Here is a 15,829-nt window from a genome sequence, read left to right as displayed (position 1 = left end):
TGACTTTGAAGTAATAAGATACAACATACTGAAGGCAAACAAGAACAGATCTGTTAGAGCTCATTCAGATTTCAAAAGGCAGCAGTAAGAAATACGAAATTGATTCAATGGCTCTGCAACATGGTCATGGGGCGATTTCTATTGCCATTACAATGCAGTAGAACTGGTGTGAGCACAGGTGAAGAGAGATATTACAGATAAAAATACTACGTGTAAAGTAGCTGGCACTAAAACTTATCCATGGAGCAACAGACAAAATCTCTGTTGCTGTTTGGGAAGCATGCGAACATTACATTGACAAGCTGCAAGAAAAAGAAGATTACTGGAAAGTTATTGGTATGGATTTGTTAATTGTCAGGCTGGCACCCACATCTAGTAACTTCAGTTCTGAAGGCAGTGACTGCAAAACATGAGTTAAAAGGTATATAATGGAATGTAGATTTATTTTGTAATTTTCATGTAACATTTACTTTGTCACACTGTCTGTGCAGTAGAAAGTAGTTTAGAGCATAATCTGTTGTGTAATGAAAATTTTATTTTACTAATCTCACTGTTCTGACTACAATAAAATACTGTTCATCTTGCTATTGATATTTTAGAATGATTCTTTCGTCATTCCATTAATAAAGTAAGAGGCAACAGGTGGTGTAATCCATTTTTTAATGAGCAATCTATTATACACTGATGGAAAAAGAAATTGCAACACCAAGGAGGAGTTGCATGACAAGACAAAAAAATGAAATTTGGTAGGTGTGTTTCTACGTCTGGAGGATGACGTCGATTCAAATTTTGTGTCAATAGCATTAGAGTGGCACTATAAGTGCCACTATGGGGATGCAAATCAGTCCTGCTATAAATACACACTGTGATGGTTGTGAATATTAGGAGTTGATGTTAGTCAAGAATCACTTTAAGACATTGAATGAGGTCATGTGATAGGGCTATGAGAAGCTGGATGCTCCATCTGCGATGTTGCAGAAATACTTGTCAGGAATATAGCCATTACACATGAGTGCTGGCAATGGTGGTCATGAGAATGTATGGTCGTGAGAAGACCAGGTTGCGGACTGCCTCGTAGCATTACCTTGAGGGAAGACCGTCATATTCGACATATGGCTGTGGCGCATTGTATTGTATCTGCAGCAGCAATTTGCACTACAGTGCCACAGTGAACTGTTACAAATTGGTTACGTCAAGGACAGCTCTGAGCCAGAGCTTGCATTCCACTGACATTGGCGACTTCAGTTAGAGCTTATTGGAGGGCAGGGTGGAGGTCTGTTGTTGTTCCTGATGAAAGCTGGTTGTGCCTCGGTGCCAGAGGGCCTGCAACCAATCTATTTGTGTGCTAGACACACTGGGCCTACACCTGGAGTTATTGTCTGGGGTACTCTCGTGCTTATCCCTCCCGACCTGATGGCAAAATTTTTGTGTCCATCTGGTGATTTAACCTGGTTTGCTGTTATTCACGAACATCATTCCAGGAGGTATTTTTCAAAAAGGATTAATGCTCACTCATATACTTCTGTAATAATACAACATACTCTACATAGTGTTGACACATTGCCTTGGCCTGCTAAACCACCAGATCTGTTGCTAGTTGAGCAGATACAGGGCATCATCAGTGTGTCCTCCACAACTAGCATTATCTCTCCCTGGGTTGACTGACCAAAGTTTAGCGGCGTGGAACTCCCTCCTTCAGACTGATATGTAGCACCTGTACAAAGCAATGCGTGCATGTTTTCATGCTTGCCTTCAACATTCTGGCAGTTATGGCATTTATTAATGTACCAGAATTTCACATATTGGCTTATCTCGTGATTTCATTAACCTATGATCTTGCATTATTAATTGAATTAATATGTTACCTAGACAAATATATTCCCAATGTCATTACTCTACATTAATTATCTTTTGGTGTTGCAGTTTTTTCCCTTCAGTGTAGAGTAACATTCTGCAATGTGATAGCCGGCCGCTGGTGGCCGAGCGGTTCTGGCGCTACAGTCTGGAACCGTGCGACCGCTACGGTCGCAGGTTCGAATCCTGCCTCGGGCATGGATGTGTGTGTTGTCCTTAGGTTAGTTAGGTTTAAGTAGTTCTAAGTTCTCGGGGACTTATGACCTCAGCAGTTGAGTCCCATAGTGCTCAGAGCCATTTGAACCCTTTTGCAATGTGATAATCTGTATCACTGGTTTCTCATCATGACATTATTGCTGTAATTTATATCTCATACTTATTAGATACACATGGTAAATTTATCACGAAACAATTTGTAGTGTGCGGTGAATCAGACTGTAGTGAGGTAGGTTAAACTTCCGCTGTTACAGCTGCCCATAACATTAAAGTTCCTGTCTATTAACATTGTCAGTCTGTAGTTTGTGACAGTTAATATTAGTTTTTATCTATGTTGTAAACCTTTTTTCACAAGTTCATACTTAAAATGACAGGTGTGCAAATGTGACTAAGAAATGTAACTGCCTAAGAGGTGACAGCAGTAACATACACCTCAACCTCTGTTCTGTGAGGTAGGATGGATTTCATGTCCTAACATATATGTGTAGTTGGATTTTAGGTATCCACAAGATTGTTTTCTTTGTTAGTGAACATTAAGTTGAACACCCAATTTGTGGTGTTTATATGGTGGTGTTTAACAGTCATCTCGACTACTTTTCTGATGATTCTTCAAAGTGCATACAGTGAAATTGGTGGCATTCAACCATATTTTTGCCTTATACACAGCTCAACAACACAATTTGAGAGACTAAAGGTGTTTTGGGAAAATACTGTTTAATTCTACAAATTATTACCATAAAAACATAACATCCTTTACCTCACATCCATAATTACAGTATTAAAAAAATCAAATTGCTTTTTGCCATAAGGCTAATATGTATAATGCTTTAGTGAAGTAGCTGGATAGATCCAAAGTGTCACCTCTGAAAAGGATTAAACAAGAATAGGAGGTAAAGAAATTAAAAAATTACTAAACTCTGGTCTGGAAAAAAAAAAAAAAATTGAGAGAAGATGAAGTACTTACATTCTACACTTAGATTGCCAGCTATCCATATTGCCCAAGGTACTGTGATTGAGATTGTTCAGAAGTCCTTGAAGAAATAATGTGAACACTTATCATTGGAAATGAAGCATATTTATGTTCTTGTTTCTACTTCTGGTGTGAAACTACATTATTGAATGTTAAAAAGTGATTTTTTCCTTATGTATTTACCAGTTTTGTCATTGAGAACCAATCGAAATGCATTACTTCCATAATAGCTTACGTTAAGACATTTGTCCAGTAGAACATAAAAACTACATTTAATCCATCACAAAAGTCCTCATATATACCAGATGGAAGACGAGCACAACAGAAAAATTGCTACACAAGCTTTCAGCCAAAAGGTTTTCTTAAGTAGAAAACACACACACACACACACACACACACACACACACACACACAAGACCTGGTTGAGTGTACTTAATGCCTCTTTCTTGGTTGCCAGCATATACAAATGCAGTCTGTTGTACTTCTCTCTCTATATTTGTATAAAAAAAATTACTTCAACAGCTGGTTTACACACAATTTCTCTCTCTCTCTCTCTCTCTCTCTCTCTCTCTCTCTCTCAGGAAAATACCATGTGCACTGTGTGCTTTGTAGCTATTGATACCCCTGCCATTAGTAAACCTACTTGACTAGAAATTTGATAATTTTCTATTATAGATAAATCTTTCTGAGATCAGCAACAGAATAAAATTTGCACAGATTTTCTCAGCAAGGCAAACTGTACGATTCCATTCTGAAATCTAAAGCTGTGTTTGAAGACATCCAGAGCCCTGTGTAAGGGACACACATCCTTCCACTGCTAGACCAAAAATATTTTTTTATATTTGTTTCTGAAGCCTGCTAATGTGTAGCATGGATAGATGTCATCAGCAAGCTGCAAGAATGACACAACGAAGTCTTTGAGTGTATCAATGACTGCTAAGGATAGTTCTTGTACACTCTACCTCTTTTGTAGTTTCATGCAAATGTGAATGTTTGAGAAAGGTCTACACAAATCTTTGTGTTTATATTTAGGAAATATTTTGTGAAATTACTGGGGCATGCTCAGTTTATGTTTTGGGAGTCTGGTTTTTGATAGTGGTACACAGTAAGTATTATCTAAAATATTTATATGAAAGATATATTTAGAATAAATTATAACACACAACTTTGTTCATCATCAAGAAACTGAACTGTTTCCATATTTGTTCCTGACTTAATCATGAGCAAAGTTAGTAAAAGTGATGGTCTGTAGTAGGGAAAATGCTGGAATGTTACACTTGGTGAAATGAAGATGCTAGGGTATCTTGTCAGATGATTCTGTGCCATCGGAAACAATGAAATTCTGCGAGCTTTGCCAGTGCAGATAAACCCATACTGTTACAAAACATTGTTATGGTACAACAGCCAATATTGAACAAGAGCTGACTTTTTCAACACTGTGGAGCTGGCACAGAGAGGCCAGGTGGCATATATACATGATGATGCTGAAGAGTGTAACTCTTTCTGGTAGCAGCCTGTGAAATTGCTGCACAGCATAATGATGTCCACTAGTACATCTTAGATCCTAGACTGATATGTTTAACAGGATATGAATAAGGATCATCCCAAATTCATGGAGGGAAATCAGTACAGCAAAAAATAACTATCACTGAGGTAGTGTGTTACAATTGTAAAACTTGACACTTTCTTTCTTCATATTGTGAGGTCACAATTATGATCCATGGAACATGCAAGTAAATACACTGATCATCATTCTCAAACCATTAAAGACTCGTACAAAGTCAACTGTGCACCTTAGTATTAAATGAAACAACTTTTTATGAAAGATTTTTAAGAGAACGAGTAACCACCTTAGATATTTTGTGGTTGTGCAGAGATCTCATTTACTATTGTTTTCTGGAGGTGTTAATGAAACAGATCATATCTGCACAGGCAACATTCTGTAATGATTTTCTTCCCTCTGGAGTAGGCTTGTGTGAAGATGCAGTACACATGCAAACTATGATCCCTGTCCAACAGTTCAGATCGCATTAGGCAAGGCATGGGTGATTTCCTTTCCCAGTCTTGCCTAATCCAAACTTGTGCTTTCTCTCTAGTGAGCTTACTGTCAACAGGATGTTAATCTTCCTTGCTTCTTCCTTCAATTTAGGTGAGTGTGGTTTTGTGTGGTGCTGTAACTGCACTAGTCACACAGTAACCTAATGCTCTTGTAGCTGTGATAATGGATGTAATTTAGGCTGTGTGTTGTAATTAAAAATCCCATCAAGTATGAAAGCTGTTGTTTAATAACATTACTAGGGGCAGAAAAATCAGCAGTGTGGGTATGTATAAAAAATTTGTGCTACATATGTATTATACGACTGTCGATATGATGGAAAATCTAGGATGGAATACAACAATATTATGAAAGGATAGTTGCTACTCACCATATAGCAGAGAAGCTGAGGTCGGAGAAAGGCACAACAAAAAGATGGTCAGAACATAAGCAACCCCCCCCCCCCCACACACACACACACAAACACAGAGAGAGAGAGAGAGAGAGAGACGAAACTTGCACACACACTACCGGTCTCTGGCTGCTGTACCCAGACCGCAAGCAGCAGCACACGATCGGAGAAGCAACTGGTGGTGGGCGTAAGGAGGCGGCTGGAGCTGGGAGGGATAGCTGAGTAGGAGTAAAATGCTGCTTGTGGAAACATACAGGGATGAGATGGAGAGAGGGTAGGGCAGCTAGTTGCAGTTGGGAGTTTAGATGGTGGGCAGGGTGGGGGGGTAGCCGGCTGGAAAGGAGAGAAGTAAAAGGTCTGTGGGTGCCTTGGTGGAATAGAGGACTGTGCAATGACTAATGAAGATTGAAGCCACGAGGGTCACGGAATGTAGAATGTAGGATATACTGCAGGTAGAGCTCCCACCGTGCAGTTCAGAAAAACTGGTGTTGGCAGGAAGGATCCTGCCCATCAACACCAGGATATCTGAGCTGCAAGGTAGTAACTGATGACTGTATTATTGACACTGTAACTCTAACTACCAATGAGAACGTGGAAGATGATTACGACAATGAACCTATGGCTCGGGTATCACAGAAATGCTAAAAATGCATTTGATTAAGCCCTTCAATAAACCGAACAAAGCCCTATGTCTATGTGGCTTAGGAAATGGTGGAACACCACAGCAAAATCAAGGTATGTCATCTACTAAGCAAAAGGACCTCGCAGACTTTTTTTTAAAAAGGGTGTATGATATCTCGTATTTAAAACAGTTAAGTGCAAATCAGTTGTGTGTCTAACAAGGTATATACAGATGTTAAACTTTCACTCACAGTAACAGTACCTTACAGCCCTACTATAAATTACACTTTCACTGAAGATTTCTTTAATGTGTCAACTTTTTCGTTGTGTTACTGTTTTAATATGGAGCAATATTTCAGTTGAAAATTAAAATTGTACCATACTGCTTTGCGATGTTGTGGGTCAGCAAGTGTGTTCCTCTTGTAATCCGGCCTGTTGCATTCCATCCATGCTTCTGGTTCTGTAAATGGTTTGGCGAACTCCTACTTCTTTACTTTTTCTCCTGTCCGTCTCATTTTCATTGACTGCTCGCTACAAGTATGTCATTGATTCTTTTGGAGGGAATATTCCTGAAGAATTAGGTAAGTATCTTGGATCAGATGAGTTATAATGGAAAGGAAATTCAAAACTTGTGTTGAGATATGTGTTCAACAGTTTTAAAGTTTCTTCATTCTGAAGAAATTATAAACTTAATAAATGAATGTTATTAGAAATAAACTAGGTAATATGGTAATGAAATACATGAAGAATTAAACAAACTAGAAGACAGATAAGAAATTAATCTACTTTCAGCAGTGCTCATCTGATATTCAAAAAATATCAGAAGTTTGTGTTAGGTTGGGCAGTTTACTAAGATAGTCTTGGGAACTGTGTTATACATACTGCTACATGGTGTAATGGTTAACACATCTCCATATACTCTGTTCATCACAAGAATAAACCTGATGTAAACATTACACCATGTGTTCTTCCGGGCTTGACTGAATCTCATTGGATTTCGTTTCGCGAGGAGCGGAAGCCAAGCTTTGTCCAGTATAGTCTAGTACTATCATAAGGATATGTCTCATGCTGTGTTACATACACATAGTAGACTAGTGATAATGCAGGACAGCAGTTTTAGCAGCACATGTAATCTGGCCAGCCAGCTGGTCCAACTAACCTGCAATGATGCGAGCAGTTGCAGTTCAGACGTAAAAAGAGACAACCAGAGAAACAAGGTAGCTTCGAATGTCATTTAAATTTGAAAGAGAACGAAATAATATTCGGCAGAACTCTGGCAGTACTGCATGCATCTTTGGTGACAAGACTGATACTGTGAAATGCTCTCGTTCTGCGAGGTAATGGGCGAGTTGTGGTGCCCTGAAAGTGTTCTAAGTTAAGAGTTGGCGTAGCCGCCTGGCAGACCGCGGCCGTGTGGTGCCAAGCATCGGCCGGAACAAGAGGGGCAGCCCCAGCGCGTGGTCCAGGCCGACCGTGTGGATGGGAATTCCATGTTGACGTGGTGTCGAGGACTGTGCTTTGTGTCGATGAAGGAGATATGTATGCCAAGGGTGCCAAAGATGGCAGACTTCGTGAAACCATAATGGCACACATTTCACAGTTCATGTAGAAATTAATAATAGCCAGAGGAATCATGATACCTTAAAAAGAAACGTGTACATTACCATTATTTACACGACGATTCTGAAGGTGTAAACATATTTTCAATAAATCTATTAGTTTAAAGTTTAGTATCTGATGGTAAATTATACAAGTAACACCCAGCAACGAATTTCCAAAATCTAAACGGTTCATCCGATTCTGTCGATCAACACGTCTTGCTATTAGTGTAAACCTAAATTGGTATGAACTACAGGCCTGTTACTTTAGTACTACATGAGTTATTGGAGGTCAAAGTGGCCTATTACAATTGATCGTGTCAGGCCATAAGTACTCCACGGTTACACGAAAAAATGGTAGCAGCATGCTTATAAATATATTTATTCATCTACGTCTTTGTTTATATCTGATATATACTATTCATGAAGAAATTGGTCAAATATTTACTGTGTTTTAGAAAGCACACACACATTAGGCTACTGGCCTACTTTTGCTTTCTATTCCTTTGATATATGTTTATTTAATTTGGTTATGTATTTAATAATGTTAGAGCGTGTTTGTGGTCCAGCCATAGGAATATTTATTTAATTTCAAGTTATGTAAATGTAAATCCATTGTTTCGTATGTGTTTCAATAAGTTTGTGAGTGTACGTTTGCTTGGAGACATGGAGGGAGCTCTCTAGCCAATCACAGCACTCATTACTAAGAGAGACGTATGTAGGTTGGGGAGGAGCATCGTTTCCGGGGAGGACACGAGGTAGTTCTGAACAGTGCGGTGTGAGGGACGGTCGCACAGGACACGGAACGTTCTGTACGCAACGGACACACAGTCGCGGAAAGACTTGGACGGTGGAGCAGTTTGCGCGTGAGCGTGGGAGATAGAAATATTTCATAGCGCCGACTTGTGAACTTTTGAGATCTCTGTGGTTTCTGCAGTGAAGATGTAGTATGTGTTTAGAAGTGAATATCTCGCGAGCTATGTTCTCGTTCATAAATAAGTACGTACAGTAGGAATCTATTGTTTCCCTGTTATTCAACTTATATTTTATTTAATTGCTGGACCATCGACACCATTAAGTGGTTTGCGGAAATATACTGCATTCTCAAATGTACTTCTACTATCGTACTCATCATTTAAAATCATTAAGACAATACCTGCAGTCTTTCATTTATAAATGTCTCTGTTACGTTCAAAATTCGCATTTGCCGAGTGATAGGAACCTTCGACCATTCGATTCATGTGTCTATTCACATTGTATACCGTAGACTGAGCAGTATTTGGCTTGTAATGCGGCAACTATGTATCCCAACCCCTAGACAACGAAACCAGCCAAAACTTTTAATATTTCAGCGCTGAGTCAGTGGGTACGTAGTTGAGGGCCACCATCACACCACCTCATTTCATTCATTATTGTTTGAAATCCTGCAATGCTGAACATATTTTATAAGTTTTTTTGGCAAATATGCAGATGTGAGGCAGTAACTCCTACCTACCACCTTCCACACATTACAATAATAGAAATTCCTCTGCAGAATAGATAGAGTTGTCAAGGGGAAACTTTTATCAGTTTCTTTCAAACCTTAATTTGCTGTCTGTCAATATATTTTATATCATTGGGTAAGTGGTCAAACATTTTAGTTGCAGCTTTATGCCCCCCTTTTTGTGCTAAAGTCAACCATATTGCGGAGTAATGTGTGGAGTAATAAATGTATATCACTGTTTCTATTGAACTGAAGCGGATTGTTACAACAAACATCACAATGAAAAAGAATATACTGAATAGCAATAGGTAGAATGCCAAACTTTAAAAAGATGTCTGCAAGATGATCTTGGGTGAGCACCAAATATTATACTTACTGCATCGCTTTGAGCAGTGAAGACTTTTTTTTCTTAAAGATGAGTTACCCCAAAACATTATACTACATGACGTTACTGAATGAAAATTTGCAAACTATGTCAATTTACTAATATGTCTTTCCCGTAAATTTCCAGTGATTCAAAGTTCAAATCTGGCTTGACGAAGTTTTTTTGTCAGTTCCAATACAGCCATTTTCCACTTTAAATACCCAACACATTTTGAAGTTTCCAGCCTATTTATTATTTCCTCACCATATGTTACACTTATCATTTTTGTAGTACCTGTAAAATTGAGGACGAGACAATTCGCAGAAAACCAGTCAATGACACGTATAAGAACATTGTTTACCATTTCTGCTATAGCTGTGTGTGTGTGTGTGTGTGTGTGTGTGTGTGTGTGTGTGTGTGCGCGCGCGTGCGCGCGAGTGTATACCTGTCCTTTTTTCCCCCTAAGGTAAGTCTTTCCACTCCCGGGATTGGAATGACTCCTTACCCTCTCCCTTAAAACCCACATCCTTTCGTCTTTCCCTCTCCTTCCCTCTTTCCTGATGAGGCAACAGTTTGTTGCGAAAACTTGAATTTCGTGTGTATGTTTGTGTTTGTTTGTGTGTCTATCGACCTGCCAGTACTTTCGTTCGGTAAGTCACATCATCTGTGTTTTTAGATATATTTTTCCCACGTGGAATGTTAGGGAAACATTCCACGCAGGAAAAAGTATCTAAAAACAAAGATGATGTGACTTACCATACGAAAGCGCTGGCAGGTCGATAGACACACAATCATACACACAAAATTCTGCTTTCGCAACCAACGGTTGCTTCATCAGGAAACAGGGAAGGAGAGGGAAAGACGAAAGGAGGATGTGGGTTTTAAGGGAGAGGGTAAGGAGTCTTCCAATCCCGGGAGCGGAAAGACTTACCTTAGGGGGAAAAAAGGACAGGTATACACTCGCACACACACCCATATCCAACCACACATACACAAGCCAAGACACAAGCCTATGTTGCCCTTGGAGTGTCGGGTCTTGGTTTTGTTTTTGTGTGTGGGGGTGGCCTATGCGCTTTTTGCCTGCTGTGTATTTTATGGACCTCAACCTGGTAACCCACTGTGTGGTTTTTGCCACACAGCACACACACCTTACTTGTGGATCCGTGGGTTTCAGTGTACAGGACTTCATGTTGGGGACCTTGGCGCAGTGTGTGTTAATATGGTTTAGTCCTTGACCCCTGAAGCACTGTAAAAGATGGTTTTGCAGGACAGAGCAGATCAGGTTGTGGTAAGGGGCCCAAATCAGTTGCTGCTAGTTGCACAAACATACAAACTTTATTTGATAAAAACATTTAATCACATGTGCCCTTCAAAGAATTCAGAAACAATACGACTGAAGGCCAGAACACAAGTTATTGAAATTGCATTAAGGAATACACACTGCTGAAAGCCTTAGTTACAAGATAGAACTGAGGGCTTAAGGCCTAGATAACAAGAACTCAGTAAGAAAATTTTAAAAAGTTTTTAAATAAAGACCTTTAAAATTTTAAGTAGGCTGAAGGCCTCATCTCACAATATTTCATATAAATTCGGCTGAAGGTCACATACTAAACGTATAACAACTCGAGGCTTAAGGCCTGGGTAAGAAAATTAAGCCAGAAAATTTTGAAATCTTTGAAAGGTTTTTTTTTTCTTTTCTTCCGACGGCTGAAGGCCGTATCTTAGAATATTTCACATAAGGTTCGGCTGAAGGCCATATACTGAACACTAAAACAAACTAAATTAATACACGGCTGAAGGCTTGCACAGTACCTGATTCTAAAGAAAATCACATCCCAAACAACAGAACAATGGTGCTCAGAAGTGTTCGAAGAGTTGGCCTGGGGAGGAAACTAACAACAGTTTAGGTGAGACAGGCAGCCAAGCGTAACACTTAAATAATCGGGTGGCAGCACGACCTAGGGACAGCTGACAAACCAACCAAAAACCTAATCAATTCCCTTCCACCCGACCAACGGCACGGCAACCGTAAATATCAGCGAGGACGAAGATCCCAGCAGCCCTACGTCGTTTCAATTGGCGTCAAAACACAGTCAAGGCACAATAACCACTCAAAGACGAAAACTGAAAATCACCAAAGCTGTCGAACTACACGCCGTGCCGGACAGCATCAACACTGCAAGGAAACATACTGCTGGAAAACTACGCTAACGACCAGGGCAGGTAACTGGGACAAAACGCCTACAAGCCAGAAGATACCGCTGGTGCACTTCACTAATAAGATACAATCATTTCAATAGTTAAACAATGTACAGAAAGACAGCTGCAAAATTTGCCGACTCCAGGACACCATGTGTTGCTGCTTGTGGGAACGGCCCAGGAAGCAACAACTGGCAAAGAGATGTCACAGCAGGTGAGGTTTTGTAACAGGTTAACTGATTACTCAACTCCAGTATCCAAATTTGGTGGATGACGAACTTTGCAGCTCTCGCAGCTAGTGTCTCACAACTCCGACCGCGTGTGCACGCCACCAGTGGCCCCGGCCTGACCACACACCGTGGAGACTTACCCGCTGCTCTCTCGCAACCAACCGACTGACTACTCCGGTACACAGACAGCATTCATCTGCTCAGTGGAAATCACGGAAGCTACACAGAGTTCCATGTAAACACTAGCACCAAGATCTCTGACAATCCTAAAACCAATCACTGTGCAACAGCAGGGAGAAAATGACAAGTCGACACACACAGTTTTTCCATAAGCGGTCGGCGGCCAAATACACGTCGTCCGATGAGACGACCGACCGAACGACCGACCAAGGTCGTCCCAACTCAAATTATGCGTGTTGAAAAATGTCAGGCGAGTCTTGGCTGTCCGGAGCTGACTGCAGCTGCAACCTGACTCAACTCGATGTCTGTTTGGAACGCGGACACATGGCGACCCAGGCACACTGGCTCTGACCAAACCATGCAGAGGTAACTCTCACCCATTGGCCATGACATCTCTGCAGGAGGGACGAACTCACGTCCGGCAAGATGACCAACTGACGAGGCCCAGAAACGGTCAAAAGACCAAAAACACGTTGTCCAATGAGACTACCAACCGACGGTCGTTCCTGCTCAAGTCTCCTTCCGTCAGACAGTTCATGTGTGTGGCCAGCGGTTGGCAAGTACTGGCTGTCCACACCTCACTGGCTCTCCATCCCCGAGTGAACTCCCAACAGACAGTGACCTGGAAATACTAATGGTCGCTCCAGAGATTGCATGGCAGTTCACTTACTGGTAAGCGCCGCTGCTGCCACTCATGGGCAAGCAAACCAGCAATTTAGTGTCGCCAAAAAAAATTGAATAAGAAAGAGGCGACAGAACCAAAAAAACAAGATGACAAGCAATAAGCGGCATGACTGCGAGCCACTCACGGTTTACACTGCACCGTCTTGTTTTTGTGGTGCAATGGCTCGGTGGTGACAGGCGCAGCCAGGACCATTTTTATCTCCCTTTTCTTCTGGGGGATAACTGGAAGTGTGACCTGGAATAAAGGCCACTTGATTTCAACTTTGCCCATGTGCTGAACAGAATCCCTGGGCAGAATCCCCGGCAGCCGTTGTGGAAGGACACAAGATCCTTTCAGACAGCCGCCGGGGCACTCCACGGGATTATGCATCTCCACAACCCGGCGCGACGCCAGGGACGGTTCAGACCTGGGTCGGCACCCGCAAATGGATTGTTGGCGGTCGCAATCGAAACGCTGGCGCTTGCAGTCGGAATGTTGGCGGCTACAATTGGACTGTCGACACAGGGAATCGAAGCCCGACTGACAGACATAAATAACACTGACAGCGATGAACTTCGATTCAATATGGCATAAAAGGCTACTATACAAGTTATACACGCAGGGGTTCCCCAGGAACATAGTCAGGTTAATCCAAAGCTATCTCATGAACAGAACTTTCTCTGTCAAGGTAGAAACAGCCACCTCCACCAAAAGACATATTCGTGCTGGGGTGCCACAGGGATCGGTCCTGGGGCCTGTACACCTCCACAGCCCCCCCCCCCCCCCCCCCCTGCTGCACACCGTGCACTATGTTGACGACGCAGTCTTTTACACTCGTAATGCGAATAAGGACCTGGTCGTTTGTGGGCTACAAAGGGTTTTAGATGACACAGAAACCTGGGCCCGTCGCTGGTGCATCACCATCAACCATGAAAAGACGCAGGCTATGCTGATCACCCAGAGGCTCGGGAGATGTGGGGCCCCACTTCACCTAAACCAACATGGATCCCAACTCCCCTGGCCCAGATCCGTCAAGTATCTCAGCGTGACCTTGGACTCGAAACTAGCGCGGAAGCTCCTCATAGACGAGGTCCACCGTAAGGTCTGCACCAGAATGTCACCCTATACCCAGTCCTCAATGCAACTAGCTCCCTTCCCTGCTCTGTAGGAGTAAATGTCTATCAGGCCCTTATACAGCAAGTAATGGAGTATGTGTGCACTGTCTGGGGATATGCGGCAAGCAGCATCTGGACAAACTCCAGAGGCTCTCAGAGCTGCACTCTCAGGAGGACAATGCATCTACCCTTGGGTTTCCCCACCGGCGACATGCACGCCGTTGCCAAAATTCCCCTCCTCAAAGAAAGATTCCAAGCTCTGGCAAGGGCCTTCTATGAGAGCTCTTCCAGATCTGGAAAAACGCCCTATGACGATCTTTGACGACTAAGCCGAAGAGAAATATCCTAAAATCTCCAAGTCCTAACACCAGTGCATAATCCTTAAAATACCCATCCAAAAAACACACACACACACACACACAATGTGGAGTAAAAGCCAGCAGGCTACAAACTCTTCCATACACTTCCCCAAGGATAAGAAAGTAAAAGGTGAAAGAGTGGAAAAGGAAAGACACCTCCACACTGCCGCCCACACCCTACTCTGCATCTCCACAGGCCCAACATCGAGTGGCAGTCCAATGTAAAGTACCTCGGGGTGGTTATGGACCAACGCCTCACATGGCATAGGTAGATAGAAGCCCTGAGGATAAAAGCAAGTCAAAGGCTTCAAGTAACCCTTTCTAAGCAGAGAGAGCAGCCCAATCGCTCTATGATAGAGCCAGGCAATTCCGGACTGTGCTGATAAGTTCCCTTGGTAACAACAACCCAAGAGAATTTAGGATCAAAACCTCCAAATCACTACTAACATGAAAATTTACAAACCTACTACCGAATCGCAGATAACTCATGAAAATAACACACTTCTCTCACAAACGACAGGACCCCACAAAAAAGCCAGGACCATTACCCTTCTCCTCCAAAAGGCAGAAGCAAATGTCGCAGAGAAAAAACACTTCACTAAATTCAGCCTTCAAGTAAGAGAGAGAGAGAGAGAGAGCGCACTCGGATTCACAGTCGAGCGTGGAGCGTCGTTCCGCTGACTTGATCACTTACAGCCATAGGCCCCTACTGGTAAGGGCGTAAAACAGGAGTTTCTCCATTTTTCCTTTTATCAAAGCTTTGGCGGGTGCTCATGTCGAGATCTGCGGTGTAGCAGTTACGGGGGACAGGATACATCACTCGGCACCACCCAACAGCAGAATTGTCGTGTCAACATGTCGTTTGTCGGAATGTCGAGCTTGAGTGGCGCCTTGGGGTCACGGCAGCCGACGACACGATGCGTGTTCCATTGTTGTCGCGGGCCATGCCGCCCGCCTTTTAGAGCATCTCAGCTGCCGCAGAGCCTGGCTCTACCCCTCCCAAGCATAGGGAAAAAATAAGCCAGGACCTGGAAGCAGGCCGTGGAACCAAAGCGAGCTTTATCGCCGCTTCTGTTCAGAACTCCATGTCTGCCATAATGTTATTAGGGCCAGCAATGCAACCGGGAAACTCAACGGTGCCAACAAAGGTTGCAACTGGCAATCCCCTGGCAGCAACTCCCCTTTATGCTCCGGACATGGTGACGTCCACACATAATGTGACTACACAGAGAACACAAACAAGTAACTACATTGTCAGTATTTGCGATCGCCTCCCTCCCTCGCTCCCCTCTTGTCAGCCTGATCCTGCTTGCCAACGCCCAAAACCGACTCGACCAACACATCCTCTTCCTAAATGATGGCAAGCAGAAGTCCTATCAACCGACCAAAATCCTCCCCAAACCCACTCCCAATTCCTTACATCCCCTCAACTCAAGTACATGTCTATGAAGCAGCGGCATGCAAAGAAGGACCACAAGGACAGCCACAGGAAGAGCACGAATCCTAAACCCCAGCACCTGTTGTCATCT

Source organism: Schistocerca nitens, chromosome 2, assembly GCF_023898315.1.
Source record: "Schistocerca nitens isolate TAMUIC-IGC-003100 chromosome 2, iqSchNite1.1, whole genome shotgun sequence".
Classification (NCBI taxonomy): Eukaryota; Metazoa; Arthropoda; class Insecta; order Orthoptera; family Acrididae; genus Schistocerca; species Schistocerca nitens.
This window is presented reverse-complemented; position numbering follows the sequence as displayed.